The sequence below is a fragment of the Mirounga angustirostris genome, unplaced genomic scaffold (genome assembly GCF_029215605.1).
Source record: "Mirounga angustirostris isolate CCGP_5_RB_7025 unplaced genomic scaffold, mMirAng1.0.hap1 SCAF_5, whole genome shotgun sequence".
Taxonomy (NCBI): Eukaryota; Metazoa; Chordata; class Mammalia; order Carnivora; family Phocidae; genus Mirounga; species Mirounga angustirostris.
In genome coordinates, this window is record NW_026991713.1 from 78,984,643 (window position 1) to 78,997,470 (window position 12,828).

Below are 12,828 nucleotides of genomic sequence, written 5' to 3' on the forward strand. Positions count from 1 at the left end.
GGGACCTTTTGCTCTTTGCATGTTCTCTTCCTTCTGCTTGGGAACAGATGTGTTTTGAAGGGTGGAGCAGCCATCTTGTGAGACGAGGGGACGAGCACAAGGTCTAAAACTGCATGCTAAGGATGCCAGAGTAGAAACCTGGAAAGAGCCTGGAAGGCACTGGGAAGAGATCATACCTGCCTTGGACTGCCTACCTCTAGGTTTCTTATTTTGTGCAACAAATAGCCCTCTCACTTGTTTAAGCCTTGATATGTCAGGTTTTACAGTGGAATGCAAATCTAATTAATGTGTAGGAAAATGCTCTTGGTATTAATCATGTTGTTAAACAAAACCAGCAGGTTACAGAGCAATGTGCAGAGCATGCTTCTAATTATTTATTTACATGTATGTGTATATATACATACAGTGTATATCTTTTATATATGCATTTTATACATGTTATACACAATTTATCTATATAAAGCTAAAATATGTGTTTAAGAAGAAAAGGGGGATGTTAATATTCACCTGTCCAGCCAAATGGACTAAATCAACCTCCTTCAGGAAGGGGATTGAGAATGACATCTAGTTCACCCCTCTCTCTTTTTTTCCATAATGACTTGACTTATGAGGAATAAAACAATCAGCATGTGAAATATTTTTTTGTGCAAGACAGAAACCAAATGTTTATCAGTTGTCTAAAACACATTTTGATGTGCCCAGGAAAATGCAAAGCCAAACACGGCATGTAATTCAAGCCAAACCAACTCTTTTCCTAGTAGAGCAGAAGCATTTCAAATTTCTACCTTGTCATCATCTGGGATTTCCCAATGAGAAAGCAAGAAAACCAACCTTTAAATTTCTGAATAAGGAAAACCAGGTAGCTACCCATGCATGAGGTTTTGAACTAGAAATTGGAAAATCTGAAATGTGGACCTAGTATACTCAAAAACTTTACCTGTAAAGGCCGTAATATGATTTGTCTTATTCCCTCACAGGAAGTTGTGAGAACCAAATGAGATAATTACTATAACATGCTACATAAATATAAATTAGTAATAATAGTAGTAACAACAACAACTAATATTCTTTGCATGCCAGGCACTATTCTACATACTTTATACATTTTAACTCATTCAATCCTTGCAACAATCCAAATGATATTATGTGATGTGATTAGGTGGCCCAGAACACTGAGCCCTCAAATATCCTGAGGTCACTTCTCCCTGATGTATGCATTTTATGTATGACCATACATATGTTTAACAAATATGCTTTATATTTTTACATGTTAATGAATACAGGAAATGTGTTCAGTTATGATTTAGTTGAACATTGAGCTGCTTCTATATCTTTGTGCTTCTAATTATTTTTAAGAAAAGAAGAAAGAAGGCACAGGAGTAAGGAAAACTGTTGAAGAGGCAGGCACTTTCATTTACCCTTTCCTCGAGTGTTTGTCTTAATCCCAAGCAAAAGGAACCTCTAGTACATTTCTGTCCTCTCTCGATTTGCCCTTTCTTTGTTCCTCCTTATGGGAATGACTGCAGTGATTGGTCAGTTGAGGACTATCATTGAACCACTTTTACTGGCAGGCTAGACCTGTGTTGAAAGCTAAACATCAGTGTTCATGACTGTCTTGTCCTCTCATTCACTTCTGAGCCAGGCCAAACACACTCTACTTCCTGTCTGAGTGACAAGCACATGTGGGCAGGGCCTGGAGCCCATGTTTTAAAAAGAGGCTTGTGGCCCTTGCCTTTTGTCTGTTCCAAAAGTCTTGCCTATGTCTTCACAACAGCATGCCTGAATACGTAGGTACAGAGGTCTATTAATCAGTGGACAAAATAGGAAACCCCAGCACAGCCAGACTCAAAATGCTATCTCTAACACTGCAGTCTATCTCAGCCTTGCATTTTGGGGGATTTGTAGCTACCGCTTAGATTGAGGGGTGCATATCCTTTTCATTAGCCTAGTGATCTTTTCATGTATGTTCCTAGAAGAGAAGAGGGTTAGTGGCACCCTAATCTCCTAAAAGAAATCTAAATTGTAGCTTAAGAAACTTGATCTCCTCTGCTAGATGGAACCATAGAGTCTCCTTCCATGCGTCCAGGATGTGGCATAGGATTTGACCCAGAATAGTGGCTCAGAAAATTCTTGTTGGGTGAATTAATAAAATATGCTAAAAAAAAAAAAAAGAAAAAGAAAAAGTGGAGTTTGAAAAAATTTGGAAAGGAAAAGAGATTTCCAGAAAGATGAGAATGTAAGCTTAGCTTAGACTGAGCAAGGAAGGGTATAGACTTTCATAGAACCAAGCCAAAGTACCTAGAACTGAAACATCTGACTTTGGAGCTAACAGAACTATCCAAACCGAAGGGCCAGAGTCAGAACACAAGGGCAAAAGTTCTCAGGCAGAAGCAGAGATGACAATTAGCTGTCAATAGGATGGCTGCTCTATGACACACCTCCCCACAGGTAGGTCTTGAAATATCTACCATCTGACTCCTAGCGGTTAAAACATCTTCAGAAGGTCATTCAAGATATCTGCCAATATCATGTATTTTACATGTCAAAGGGGAGCAACTAGCATATGAGAGTTAAACTTCCTCTTAAACAACAGATGAAAGGCATAAAAGAAATGGTATGGGCAATCCCCCACTTAAAAATATATATTGTTTAATGAATTCATTAAATGTTTATCGAAATAATACATGTGTACTTAAGACAATCAAATAGTGAAAAAAAGGCTTGTAATAAAAATCAGCAGTTCCTGTATCACCATTCACTAATCCCTAATACTGGTCATAATAGGTGACTCTACTTTTTATCTATTTCTTTGGCATTTTGTTGTTGTTGTTGTTAGAGAAGGAGAGAGGGAAGGGGAGTGGGGAGGGAGCAGAAGGAGAGAGAGACTCTTAAGCAGGTTCCATGCCCAGCACAGAGCCCAGCACAGGGATAAATCTCACAACCCTGGGATCATGACCTGAGCCGAAATAAAAAATTGGATGCTTAACCGACTGAGCCACCCAGGTGCCCCAAAACATATTTCTAAATAACATGCCTACACTGCTATTTCTTAACTTAATAATTTTAGAAATCTATTGACTTCTTCTTACGGAGGAAAAGCTCTAACTCTACTATCTCTATCCTCATTCACTCAGGAGTTGGGTCACAATTTGGGGGCAAATCAACAGTATTATTATAACTATGTCCTTGTTTACTGTTGAGATAAGTAATTTTTTTTAATTTTACATCTTTTTTTTAGAGTTACCACTGCCTCATTTTTTTCCTTTTCTTAATTTCCGATGTTCATAATCCTTATATTTTTCTCTTTTTTTTTAAGATTTTTTATTTATTTATTTGAGACAGAGAGAATGAGAGAGAGAGAGAGCACATGAGAGGGGGGAGGGTCAGAGGCAGAAGCAGGCTCCCTGCCGAGCAGGGAGCCCGATGCGGACTCGATGCGGACTCGATCCAGGGACTCCAGGATCATGACCTGAGCCGAAGGCAGTTGCTTAACCAACTGAGCCACCCAGGCGCCCCATAATCCTTATATTTTTCTATCAATCTGCTATACTTGTAGCAATAGTTTTTCTGAATGTCAGACACATCATTTACTCAATCAAGTCCCTTCTTACCCTGAAGCCCTCCACTCTGGTTCCCCATCCCCCTGCTCCAATCTTGATGGGTCTTTAGGCTCAGGCTGACTTCCAGGGACTTAATTTGTCATTTTCTTATGGTTGGATCCTTGATTTCTAGATCTTAGATCTCATTGCTCAGTTGTATTAAGTTGATGGGTTTATCCTTTTTGTAAGTACTAGTACTAGTATTTTGTTGTTGTTTTTGACTCATTTTTATCAAATAATAAAGACCAGATGCAATTAAAATATTCTAAAAATTGTATGAACTCCTACTTAACAGAAATGATAGAGCCGTCCAATAATAAGCAGGCAGTACCAGCATGAAACTCCTTCACTCCTTGGGCATATTTGGTGTATGGAAGATAAAGTGTTATAGAGCACTGCACAAAAAGTGCAGTCCACCTTGTATTAAGGATACTGTGAACTCTAGATAAGCTACTCACTTGGTATCTCTTCAAACCAACATCTTAAAGATATTTCCTTAACTGTGTGTGTGTGCGAGTCTCTAACCCTTATGCCAGAATACTCATCTTTAAGTTCCCTCAAAACAAAACTCCATTTAAAAATAAGGTAAGTGATTCAAGTAGATTTTTTTTTCCTGAAAATTCCACTGGGGAATAGTGCATAGCTTTTCACAAATAAAGGGGGAAAAAAAAAAGAAAAAGGAAGGAATGGAGTCCTTCAGCTGTATCTTTTCTTTCAAATCTCTGTATTGGGCTTTCAAAGCCCTCTTCCTCTCTATAGCAGTGCACCCTCCCAACAACCATCCCTGCTTCTTGGAGCTCCCCACCCACAAACTCTCTCTTATGCCAAACACGTGCACTCTGCCCAGCTCTTGTTCCAAACCTGCGCAACAACCATTTGTGATCCCTTATTCCAGTCTTGCAGCATGCCCAAGGCTCCCAGATTGATCCTCCAGTTAAGTGGGATCCACTTTCTTTAGAAGCCAGTGAAGGATTATTGATAATAAATAAATTTTCTTCTTACATCTTCAAATTCAAACTAACAGATGTCTTCTATGCACTAAAATTAGAATGGACTAATTTCAATTTCTTCACTTATATAAGGAGATACACCTAAAAATCTAGGTTTACCAGCATCAAATTTCCAGATTGTGTGTGTGGGGGGGGGTGTTTATGCCTGGGTAGCTGGCCGACTAACACTGAGAGTGTCTTAGTTGAAAGTGGATCAAGTGAAATCAAAGACCACCATGGAGTTTTCCAGAGAAAGGCAAGTCAAAGAAAATACTGCAGGGGGGTGTGGGGAGGGATTGGTGGGTATAAGGCAGCATAGTACCCACTGTTTGGTTTTTCTGGACTGTGAAGGAGAACTGTTGGACTTTCAGACTAGAGAAGTAGGCAGAGACTAGATTATGGAGAGTCCTGGGGCCAAACTGAGGAGCTTTCGGATTTCATCAATAAAGTAACAGCAATGGATTCCAGTGGGAGGTCTTAGACTTATCTTGGTACGTAGAAAATAGAAAGAACTGTGAAGAAGGAAGAAAGAAAAAAGGAAGAGGAAGGGCACCTGGGTGGCTCAGTCAGTTAAACATCCAACTCTTAATTTTGGCTCAGGTCATGATCTCAGGGTGGTAAGATCGAGCCCCACATCGGGCTCCATGCTGGGCATGGAGCCTACTTAAGATTCTCTCTCTTCCTCTGCCTCTCCCCCCCAAACTGTGCGTGCTCACTCTCTCTCTCTTAAAAAAAAAAAAAAAGGAGGAGAGAAAGAAAGAAAAGAGAAATAAGGGAATCCTAAGAGTTCGAAGAAGTCTTGACATTTATTTAGTCCCACCTTCTGCTCAGTGCTGGAATCCTTTCTTCAACCCCGTACTAAGGGTTCCATGTCCCAGAGTTACTAAACTTTTTATTTTGAAGTCATTGTAGGTCCACCTGCAGTTGTAAGAAATAATACAGAACGATTATACATATTCTTCATATAGTTTTTCCCTCAAAGTACCAATTTGTATAATTACAACACAACATCACAGCCAGAAAATTGTATTTATACAATTGACCTTCACCAGTTTTACATGTAGTCATTTGTGTGTTATATGTGCATTTAGTTCTTTGCAATTTTATATCACATGTATAGACTCATGTGTTCACTACCACTGTCAAGATACAAGTAGCTTTATCACTAGGATCCCGCTTGAATGGAAATTGATCTGACATCATGATCATATCCCTCTAGGAGGAAGCTTTTGCCTACCACCCCATTTCTAAAGATTTTTAAAAAAAATGTATTCAAGAGAGAGACAGAGTGAGAGAGAGCACGAGAGGGCAGGGAGGGTGGGTAGAGGGAGAGGGAGAAGCAGACTGCCCGCTGAGCAGGGAGCCCAATGCAGGGCTTGATCCCAGGGCCCTGAGATCATGACCTGAGCCGAGGGCAGACACCCAACCAACTAAGCCACCCAGGGACCCCAAATTCCATCCTTTTTGACCTGGTCTTTGATGCCTGTTTCTAGACCTCTCTGATGCCAGTCACCTGTCCATAAGGGTCTTTGTCAATTACCTGCAACTCTATCCTCTGCTGACATCTTGTTCTACACTGCTTGCATAGAGATGATTGCTTTGACCACGGTTCTGATCTTTTGATAATAGCACACAAAGTGTTTGGGTTAGCACTGAGTTCAATGACATAAAATAGAAAACTGAAATAACTAACTTATACAAGCAAGCTTGTAAGATACATCCAGGCTGTAGAGTGGCTCTGTGATGTCATCAGCATCCGGTAGCCTCCTTTCTCAGTCTGTCATCCTGCCCATTGTGGTGGATTCTTCTGACACCTCATTGCTCACCTCTATCTATGAGGGAGGTTGATAAATACACTTTTCAGTGTATTGCCAGATAAAATATCGCATGGCACATGTATTCACTAATACAAATTTAACTGAGAGCCCCGTGCTTTTATTTGTTAAGCTGACAACTGTAATGCTTTTACTGGACTGCATCCATTGCCATACCCAATAGCATGGGGACACTAATTGGAAGCTGAGCTTTCCATCAGCAGTCTCTGCCATGCTGAGCCTTCTGTTTTCTCCTCTTGCTTGGTCTTCCAGTTTTTAACCCACATGTCCCTTCCTTATCCCTAGAGTAATTAGCCAGTTTTAGTCTTTACTAGGGTTCCTCATCTACTACAATTTCTAATAAAGTATTAAAATATTTTTATTTTTAGCAGCACAATAAACTCCGTTGTGCACTTGAAGTTTCCCTTGAGAGGTGAACTGAAAGAGAGGCATTTAGCTTAAATTGGATGTTAAAGACAAAGACAACTGAATTCTAATATAATTTGTCACATTAACTTTATAGCCTAAATAATTGGGTCCACCTCCCTATGTAAAATGTTTCCTATCTTACTGCTTTTATAGTACTTAATGCTGTGTTTTAATAGTTAATTTTAAGGTAACTAATATAGTACCAAAAATGGTGATGTAATTATATTCAAAGGGGGACAGAGGGGAAATTGAGGAGGGAAGTGAACTATTTCATCATCCATTGTAATAGGATGAGACAGAAGTTGGGGGTTGAGGGGGGAAAAGGTAAATGTGGTTAAAAAGAATAAAATTCCAGTGGCACCTGGCTGGCTTAGTCGGCACAGCATGTGACTCTTGATCTCAGGGTTGTGAGTTCCAGCCTCATGTTGGGCAAAAGCTTTCTTAAAAAAAAAGGTACAAACTTCCAGTTATAAGATGAATAAGTTCTTGGGATGTAATGTACAGTATGGTGACTATAGTTAACAATACTGTATTGTATGTTTGAGTAGATTTTAAAAGTTCTCACCACACACACAAAAATTATAACTATGTCAGGTGATGGATGTGTTAACCTTAATTATGGTGATCACTTTGCAATATATACACATATAAAATTACTACCTTGTACACCTTAAACTAATAAAATGCTATATGCCAGGTATATCTCATTAAAACTGGAGGAAAGAAAAAAGAGATGGGGGTCAGGATTCCTCCCCTTGGTCCTGACAGACCTTTGTAACTGCCTTTGACTAGAAGAATGTGTCAGAAGTGACTTTCAGGATTGGTCATAAATGGCAACAGGCTTCTGGTTGGCTCTCACTCTCTCTGGACATGTAACTCAGGAGCCCTGAGAAGCCATATAAGTCCAGCTACCTCGAAGCTGCCACACTGGAGAGACCACATGGAAAACCCAGAGACTTCTAGGAGCCCCAGCTGTTCAAGCCTTTCCAGTCCAAGCACCAGAAATATAAATGAACAAATATTCAAGATGACCCAACCCCAGCTACAGTCTGGCTATATTCTGAATATGAGCAAACCACCAGCTGCAGCTCCCAAATTCCTGATCCACATAAACAGGGAAAGCTAATACATGAATATATTGCTTCAAGCCACCATATTTTAAGGTGAGTTGTTATGTAGCATTCCGAGTGCCTGGGTGGCTCAGTCGATTAAGCGTCTACCTTCCGCTCAGGTCATGATCACAGGATCCTGGGATCGAGCTTCACGTCAGGCTCTCTACTCAGCGGGGAGCCTGCTTCTCCCTCTGCCTCTGCTACCCCCCCTGCTTGTGCTCTCTCTCTCTTCTTTCAAATAAATAAATAAAATCTTAAAAAAAAAAAAATAAACAGAACAACCCCTTCATTTCTCACCCAAGATATACTGCAGTTACTAGTTGAAGGTGTCTCCTTAGAGATTCTTTTGTGAAATTTTTAACAAACTTTAAAAAAAAAATACAAAGGAAGGGCACCTTTGTGGGTGGCTCAGTCAGTAGAGCAACCGACTCTTGGTTTCTGCTCAGGTCTCGATTTCAGGGTTGTGGGACTGAGCCTGGGCTCCGTACTCATCAAGTGAGTCTGCTTGGTATTTTCTCTCCCTCTGACCCTCCTCCCTGTTCTCTCTCTCTCTCTCAAATAAATAAATAAATTTCAAAAAAAAATAAATTTTAGGGACACTTGGGTGGCTTAGTCAGTTAAGCATCTGCCTTCGACTGAGGTCATGATCCCAGGATTCTGGGATTGAGCCCTGCATCAGGCTCCCTGCTCAGCAGAGAGCCTGCTTCTCCCTCTCTCTCTGCCGCTCCCCCTGTATGTGCGCACTCTCTCTCTCTCTCTCACTTCTCTCTGTCAAATAAATAAATAATATCTAAAAAAATAGTAATAAATAAATTTTAAAAATACAAATGAGCTCATAATATATATATTATGGGGATTAAGACACGCACCTGTAATGAGCACTGGCTGATGTATGGAAGTATCGAATCACTATATTGTACACCTAAAATTAATATTATATTGTATGTTAACTGACAAATTTAAATAAAAACTTTAAAATATATCATGGACATCTGTGCCCCTTAGCATATAGATCAACCTCATCCTTTAATACCTACATAATACTTCACTATATGGATGTCCCACAATTTGTATTCTCATCCCTCAGTGCTATATATATATTTCCAGTCTTTTTGAAATAAATATTTACATCAATACAATTTTATAACAAAATTATAATCATACTACCACACCATTTTGTAAACTATTTTTACGTTCAACATTGTTCTTATGATATTCTTTAAAATATTAACTTTATTGATAGAATAATATATATCATCTGAATGTACCATAATTTATTTAAATAAGTCTATTGCTGGACATTTATGTTATTCCTGATTTAAAATACTGCAGTTAACATCATAATACATTCATTTGTATATACTTGTCCAATTATCTCCTTAGAATAAATTTCTAAAAATAAAAATGTTGGACCCAGAACTATGAACATTTAAGATTTTATACAAACTGTAAAATACAAGAAAAGGTTGTTCTAATTAATGCTTCCAACAACAAGAAATGAGACTATATACTTTCCTATAAGTTTACTAACTCTGATCATTTATTTTTTTTTCAAGATTTTTATTTATTTATTTATTTGAGAGAGAGAGGGTGAAAGAATGAGCAGGGAGAGTGGCAGAGGGAGAAGCAGACTCCCCACTGAGCAGGGAGCCCGATTCGGGGCTTGATCCCAGGACCCTGAGATCATGACCTGAGTGGAAGGCAGATGCTTAACATACTGAGCCACCCAAGCACCCCTAACTCTCATCTTTTAAAAAAATTTTTATCTTTGCTAATTTCAGTGGTTAAAATTATTTCACCTTTGTTTTAATTTACATTTCTTTCATTATTATATATTATAAGATACAGCCAACCTCAGTTTTCTTTCATAACGTCCTCCGAGATTACTGAAGTAAAAACTCTCGGGGTGCCTAGGTGGCTCAGTCATTAAGCGTCTGCCTTCAGCTCAGGTCATGATCCCAGGGTCCTGGGATCGAGCCCCACATCGGGCTCCCTGCTCAGCAGGAAGCCTGCTTCTCCCTCTCCCTCTCCCCCTGCTTGTGTTCTCTCTCTTGCTGTGTCTCTCTCTGTCAAATAAATAAAATCCTTAAAAAAAAAAACTTTCAGCACCACAGGGAATCCTGCCCAAGGAATTCAGAGATTAACTGCCCCCTGGGCTGTCATATGGACTACAGCCTTACCGACTGATGACTAGGTATTTCACATTCCACCCCTTTGCTTTAGTATTTTTGACATTTCGGGGTACTTATTTGAGGCAAGTATACTTATGAGACATAGGTGACATTGGGAGACTGTCAATGCAGAGTCTTTCACTCTGGTTACGCTAGGCTACAAAAGGAATTTAGGCCCAGTTGGAATTAAAGTGCTGAGAGAAGAAGATCAATCTTGTTATTTGAACTGATCTTGCTAAACTGTATTTCAAGATGATCTCAACTGGTCATTCCAATGACCTTCTGCAGGCTCTCAGGAAGGAAAGCTTCTTATGGTACTGGTTGAGGTGCTAATGATTCACACAAAGATCCTGAGTCCATACAGGAGATGTTGTTCTTGTTCCCTGAGGCCCTACTGCAGCATCTTGCCCCTCTCCCAAAACACATGACTCAGGATACTGCCCTCTTGGTCTGGGATGGGGATGGAAAATATGTGGTTTGCATGCCATTATTCTCCCCATCCTTCCTCCCAACCCATGGTGGACATTGCTAATCCATCATGGTGGTCTTTCCTGAAAAGTCCAAATGTGGCTTCCGAATGCTCCAAAACAGTACTCCGAATAGCCACCATCTATCAAATATCTAGCAGAGTAGATAGATGGTAGATATTTGGAATTGGCAAGAGCATGACGGTGGATAGGATCCAAATGAGTAGAGATGGGTATTTTCCTCTTCATCTAGGAGCAACTACTCAAATATCCACACCTGTTGCCATCATGAGATCTGGTGACAAAGTTCTCAAAGCAGAGACTGGTAACTCTGAGGTCTCTAACCAGGTTGTTCTCTCTCTCTCTCTCTCTCTCTCTTTTTTTTTTTTTTTGGTAGGCTCCACACCTCCACACCTCCACCAGTGTGGAGCCCAACATGGGGCCTGAACTCATGACCCTGAGATCAAGACCTGAGCTGAGATCAAGAGTTGGGCGCTCAACTGACTAAGCCATCCAGGTGCCCCTAGCCAACTTGTTTTTAGTTGGGGGCTGTATGTCATGGAAGCAAACTGGACTTATTGCTAATTAATCATGTTACTTCTCATCAAGCCCAGATGTGGTCCCACTATCCTTCTCAAAGCAACTCCAGATGGCCTCTGCAATAGTTATAGGTAAAAGCTGCATGCATCCCATCAGTGTTGGCTTTTTATTTTTTTTTAACTTGACAAATGGGAATCCTGACGGCCAGCTGGCAACAAGGGAGTCAAAGGATGGTTTGGAAGCTTATTTCAGCCTGGCCCATTTCAGGCTGAGCGGGCATGAGGCTTGTGACACTGCACTAACTCAGATGGGCTTGGGCACAGGGTATGCGAAGTTCCTGCAACAGACAGCCAGCAGGGGAAAAGAGTAAGCCATATGGCTTTTTTAGTCTGGGAAGGAAGAAACTGGGCCAGTATCATTTGGAAGCCAGGTGGGATATTGATCAATTATCTGGATATTTGCCCTGATACAGCAGACCTACACCTGCCAGCAGAGACTTTGGGGAGCAGGATCCAGCTCCAGGAAGGACAGTTGGGAGGTGCCAATGTGGGTACCAAAATCATAGTCCTAAAGGAGCATTTGGGTCCTAGTCCGGTTAACTTAGGAGGAGAAATTAAGGCAAAGCTGAAGGTCTGTCAAAAACAAGAGCAAATACCAGGCTTGGGAAATGCTGTGGTGAAGAAATCTCAGGGGTACAACTGCAGGTGACCAGCACTGTGCCACCAGATTCTGGGCCCCAGAGTATGACTTTATTTCAAGCCACTTTGGTGAGGCTACAGCTGCTGAGATGGGTCCTTATTAAGGTCAGACTAATTCTAGAGTGGACATCCAGCCATGAGGCTCTGGGAACAGCAAAGACAGAAAACAAGGTGTAGGCACATAACTATGCTTCAGACTTTCCTTCTAAATGTCCCTTGTTCCCTCCTAAGGTTCTTTTGTCCCTGTTCATTTTCGTACACGGCTCCTCCTGCCTACGGTCCCTTTCCCTTTCTCCAGGTGAGCAGATCCTATCTTCTGCCTTTTCTAAACCAAAAATATTTGGCCCTCACTTAAGACATCCCATATCATGTCATATTCTGGTTATTTGTTTACAGGTTTCCTACACTCTACTGGACTTTGGACCATGTGCTTTGTGTCCTTATATCTCCCCACAATATACGACACAGTACCAGTAGGTTCTTTTTATTAAATGCTCATAACCTTTCTCCTTTCCCTTTTGTCTTCATTCAGGTGTGGACAAATGACAGCCTGCATGCTAAATTCAGCCCTCTACCTGTTTTTGTAAATAAAGTTTTATTGGGACACAGCCATGTTCATCTTTACATACTGCCTATGGCTACTTTTGCTCTAACACAGCAGTGTTGAGTAGTTGTGACAGAATTCTCAAGGCCTGCAAAGCCAAAAATACTTATTGTCTGGCCCTTTACAAAACAACAACAACAACAACAACAACAAACAACTTGCTAATCCTTGCTCATTTTTAGTAAGAAAAGAGATTTGCCCTTTGAACTTCATCCATCAAACCACTCACTGCATTCCCTCTCACCTTATAAAATCTGCAAGTGCCTAAGTAGCTCAGTCAGTTAAGCGTCTGCCTTCAGCTCAGGTCATGACCCAGGGTCCTGGGGTTGAGTCCCACATCGGGCTCCCCACTTGGCGGGGAGTCTGCTTCTCCCTCTCACTCTGCCCCCCCCACCCCGCTCATGC

The 12,828-nt window shown here is 40.7% G+C and overlaps 1 long non-coding RNA gene across 2 annotated transcripts in view; it reads right to left on the reverse strand.

Moving 5' to 3' along the window:
- Positions 1 to 5,409: 5,409 nt before the first annotated feature.
- LOC129045578 (uncharacterized) overlaps positions 5,410 to 12,828 on the reverse strand; it is a 60,540-nt gene continuing 53,121 nt past the window's right edge. For both annotated transcript variants that reach the window (XR_008505529.2, XR_008505528.2), the window contains exon 3: positions 5,410 to 5,506. This is a non-coding gene — a long non-coding RNA (uncharacterized LOC129045578). The remainder of the gene's footprint in view (positions 5,507 to 12,828) is intronic.